The sequence below is a fragment of the Melospiza melodia genome, chromosome W, assembly GCF_035770615.1.
Source record: "Melospiza melodia melodia isolate bMelMel2 chromosome W, bMelMel2.pri, whole genome shotgun sequence".
NCBI lineage: Eukaryota > Metazoa > Chordata > Aves > Passeriformes > Passerellidae > Melospiza > Melospiza melodia.
This window is the reverse complement of record NC_086225.1, coordinates 24,691,732-24,697,228: the sequence shown is the minus strand read 5'-3', so window position 1 is coordinate 24,697,228 and position 5,497 is coordinate 24,691,732.

Genomic DNA, 5,497 nt, shown 5'->3' with positions numbered 1-5,497 from the left:
ACAATCACTGTGTGGCACCAGCCCAGACTGCATAAAATTCAACATACACCATCCTTGCTTTCTCCTTTACTGCCAGCAATGCAGCTTTTAACTGTCCCACCTGCGCACTTCCTATTCCTTCTTCTACTAGTTCCACTCCTGTTTCAGCATTAAGAGCAACTGCCCTGTACTTCCATTTACCATCAGTGGGTTTGGATGAGGCATCAGTGAATCAGACATCTTCAACTACAGAGTCTGAGGTAAATGCAGGGGTATCCAGTATAGGACTAGGTTTATTTGGCTGCTCTAAAGCTACCCTCTCTTTTCTATCCCAAACTGCCATCCATTTGTTTGCAGGTGCCTGCAGTGTAGCAGTTATGTTTGCAATATTTGCAACAGCTGCAGTGAAATGTCCCATGTAAGCATTAAGCCTTTGATAATCAATTGTTAAACATCAGCTCCTGTCTGGTTTTTTGTTTTTCACTAGCCAAGCAGATTTTAGAACTGTAAGCAGAATGCATCTAAAATACAGTGCCTTTTGTTCTAAATTTTTAATTACATCAAAACAGATTTTAGCAGTGTAACAGATAATACTTTTTCATAAAAGCCAGTTAAACAATTTCAATTTTTAAAACTTAGGTTTAGTTTTTCAGCTTCCCTAGGAGTAATTAAAGAGGTTTCAATGAATTTCAAAGATTGTCTTTCTGCTCCTACAGCCAGATAAACAGAGGGGCTATTCTTATCAGAAAACCATTATGCAGGAATGTACCAGCTGGGCCTCAAAGTTCAACCAGCACTTAAGGTTTGCTTTCTTTTTCCTGCTGTGTTGTAAAGTGTGAGAAATGACTGCTCACTTTAAAATTTTAAAGGTTTATTAAACCTTAACAAATACAACAAAGGACTGAATAAGGAAAAAGGACAGCATCCTGTCTGTGACCAGCTGCCACAAGCTCATCTACAAAATGGCTGCTCCGCCTTTTATACACCTGGAGGGTTGCATTAGGCAACCCTGGCTCTTCCCAAAGTCTGTCAGTCAGCTCTTCTTTGCCATCCATTGGTCGAGACTACTTTCTTGCAACTTGATTGGAGGTCAGGTGTTGTCATGCCGCACAGCCCTGGCAACAAGCTTTCCCCATTCTCAACTGTCCCATGCAAGGGGCACATGTACACGCCTTTCTTCTACATGCCTCAGACAACCCAGGCTGTCTGGTGGCAACAATACAGAGGGGAGGAAGGGGACTATGGGGAGAACAGAGGACATCTAAACAACAAACCACAGTAACAGAACCATACATTAATAAAACTTCTTTTAACTTACAATATTCATTCCCTAATTGAGAGCCAATCATCATATTACCTATCTATAACACAAAGGAATTGGAAGCAGGTTTTTTTCTCTCTGTAGAAGGTTTGAGCTTAAATCTGCCAGTTCCCGCCCCCCCCCTCCCCCCTTTGCTTGCAAGACATTTCTCTGTATTCCCAAAGCCAAGGCAGTTCTCCACAGTCCATTTATCTTGGGTGGATTATGTTTAACAGTTCTCACCCATTTGTGGAGGGACGTTTTTTGGGTGGGGATTGTGGGGTGTTTTAGGTTTTTTGGGGTTTTTTTGTTTTTTTGGGTTTTTTTAAGGCAGTTTCTACATATCAACATTTGGGCTTCTTTCATGAAATTTCCAGCCCATTTCCGTTCTCATTTTAGAAAACAACATTATTTCAAGGTTCCGTTATGTAGCCATTTTCCCCTAGAATCTAGTTTATATTATGGCCACTATTTATGAAAATACTTCATCAAATTCTCCCTGGTAGCTGTTCCCCCAGGGGGCTCACCTTTTTTTTTCCCCAGTGTCTCAAAATACAACCAAGTGGGGACTTCTTAGAATGTCCCCTTTAGATTGTCCTCTGACCATCGCTCTGACAGGGGACCAACCCCAAAATGTTACAATACAATACAAAACAGTTACACAAATACGAAACAATTATCAATCAATAATAACAAAATCAAATACCAAATTCTGGAATACCAAATAATCCACCCACAGCACTGGAAAATCTGCACATCTTATGTGGGCAGGGTTCCTAGAAAGAATGCCTTATTAACAGGTGGGATCTTACCTGTGTCCCAGGCTGGACTGGGGATCTGTGGTCTCCTTCAGCAAAGTCCCAGTGCTGGCATGAAGATCCAGAGATCCTGGGTTCCAGGGGAAATCAGTCAGATTGTCCCATCTGGGGTGCCAATTCTGATACCGAAATCGGCCAGATAGAAACTAACACAGTTTTGAGTATTAGAAAGCAGGCATTCTTTATTACAGCATCCTGGACATGAGGAATTTTTCCTTTAATCTCGTGTAACCCGAGACAGACAAGTAAGGCTTTTTATTATACATGTTGTTTACATATTCTTCAGGTATCCACACTTGCTTGATATATATTCATTGTCCTGTTTTGCATATTCCAATCCTTATCAAAAGTCCTTATTTGGTTCTTGGGAGTCTCTTTCGGGGTCTCTGGTGGTCTGTTCCCCAAATTGTGGTGTCTTCTGGTTGACCTCTGGTTTTGAACATGCACAGTTTGTTTCTAGCAATTAGCAAGGTTGCTTTTATCTTATCTATGCCTCCAGAACTCAGTCTGCATTTCTCAGGACTTCCCAAGGCTGTTTTGTCATAGGATGTAGTAATGCATAATTTCTCTTATCAACTGGCTTCCCTTGATCAACTAGGTGGATAACCTTGTCATAACCATTTATCACTTTAGAGTTAAGGAACAAATAACTAAAATCCAAAGTGTTCTGCACCTATATTCATATTCTTTTTGCCAAGGGATATGTACCACACTGTTTGCACTAAAATTTAAAGATCCATTTATCAGACTTTTCAGTACCCACTCTTACTTACCAGCCTTCCCCCTCTTTGAAACTTCAATGAGCCTCAATGGAATTAACGCTCCTGAATTATTATGAATAAAGCTTAGTTTTGAATACAGGCTCCTATCCCACCTGTCAGCAATTTACACATGATACAGTTAATGATTTTATAGAACAATGAGAGATTTCTTGTTCCATACATTCTTCCTCTGATATATTGAGTTAAAATAAACAAGCCTTTGTGCAGATTAAAAAAGCAAATGAATGCAGGAGGGACCATCAGAATGACTAAGTACTAGTATCAGTATGGTTATCCTTCCTAAAATACTCTCACCCTGACAATATCACAAATCTGGATACATTCTCTCCAAATATCCAGTTCCAAGGTGCATTCACAAAACAAGCAAACAAAAAACCCATCCCCAAACTGAACAAGCTTTTTATTATGCAGTTGAGTTGATTTGACTTTAATACAAAAAGGTAGAAAAAATATAACTTTGATGATTTAAAACAGCTCCACAATTAAAAAAAATAAAATTCATCCTAGCACATGAAAGCCCAGAACATGCCCTTGCTCCCTTAGCAGAAGCATATATAGTGGCAGTCATAATTATTATGTATTAATCACCAGCAAAGATAGCTTCTTTCAAGTCAGCATGTGCTGTGTGCTCTGTACTTTTCTTTTTCCTTGTGAAAGGTATGTATGGCATATATGACATTCATATTTGGATACAGACTCTGACAGCTCTGCCTAGGCCTTCTGATGAAGATTTTAACAAAACAATGCAGTCAGTACACTGGCTGTATTAGAACAGATCCACCAGAAATAACTTCTGTAGCCAAAAGGAGAAAAAAACAACCCAAAACCCACAACAGAACAGAAACTTTTCAAGTTCACTACTAATATTTCCTTCATTCCCTTTTAAGCACATTGTTGTTTGCTGACATCTTTATCTGGTCATCAAGTAGTTACCTGTATTCCAGCTGTTCATGCTTTTCTGACCTCAACAAGTAATCTTAAAGAAGTCAGTATGTCAAAATAAGAAATAAGGCGGTTAGAATGGTTTAAGAAAAAAAAAAATCTATAGTAAATAGTTTTGTATCCCAACTGCCACAGGGCCACTTTTAAGTTACAGCAATAACAAAAAAACAATGAACTACCACAAAAAGAATTTCCTTCTGTACATGATTTTTTATTATTTACATAATACAGCAGAGCATAGATGCTGGATAGAGTCATTATGTGCAATACCTAAGTATGAACTATCTGTACATGCTTGCATATCTGATAACTATATTGAAAGAAAAAATTTAAAGCAAAAGCTTGATTTTTTAATAGTGATGAAAAAAACTAAGATTGAACACTGCAATAAAAATCATAAGTAGCATCTTGTGTACATATACATGAAGAGGCATTACAACACTAGTCTACACTATACTTGATTATATAAAAAACCACCACACGTTTCATACATCACAAAGCCCCCTTCCATTATAACACAGAAATTATTTTACCAGACAAGCATCAGTGAACTATACTGTCCTTTCTAGTTATTATACAAAGCTGTAGATAATGGAGCCCATGCAATACACCCAAGAACACTGCAGTCCTACACCCAAATACAATTAAAAATGATAAAGCAGCCTTCCAAGAGTGGTTCCAGCTCCCACTTAAGTCTACAGGAGTCATGTTGAGTTTGATTCCCATACACAACAATTGTTACATTTAAAACTTTTTTTTTTTAACTTAAAAAGCTCCTAACAATCTTTTGAACCCAGAATGTGCTGAATTTAAAAAGAACATGAATAATAAACTGTTCAAATACTTCTGCAACTTACACAGGTGCATGTGTCACTTGATAGAGTTGGTGTGGTATGTCTAAAAATACCACCCATAGTTTTTGTTTTCTAAGTCAATCTTAGCACAATATTGTGCTACTCATCATTATTAGCTATGCAAGGAAAAGCAGACAACTGTTGCAGGACAGTTCTTAAGTTTCTAACAGGACATTTCCTTTGGGAAATTATTATAATTTTCATTATTCTAAAGTTGTTATCTGTTCTAAAATAGTTTTCTTCTCATACATATCTGATTTTTTCCCACTTTTCTCATTGCAATTGCTAAATTACTTTTTATTAAATATGGCCCCAACACTCATCTTACTGGATGGTAGAGCCCTCTACATGTCTTATATTCTGCTGGAATACAATGGAGCATGGAAACGAAAAATAAAATAAGATTTCAAATGGATAGAAGTAGACCATCAGCCTTTCTGACATATCCTTCTCCCAAACAGGCACTGTCTTTGGCTAGTCATAAACACCTTAAACATCTCAAAAGGCAGATCTGTGGCAAACATTAAGTAAACATATATTTATCACATGTGAAATAGAGCCTGTCTTCTGTGCATGTGTATTCCTGCGCAGGTTCTAGCCATCCAATCATATTCTGAGGAGAGCATATACATTGTCAAGGACTGTATCTATCCAATTCAGCCTGCAACAAACACCCAAACATTGTGAAAAAACATTATGACAGACAAGGTTAAAATTAAAACTTTGGAGAACAAAGGAAAATGGCCACGCATATGCTCTTTAATGCTTTCATAGGGCATATTAAAATAAAACAAAAGTCAGTCTTTTCACAAATAGACTAGC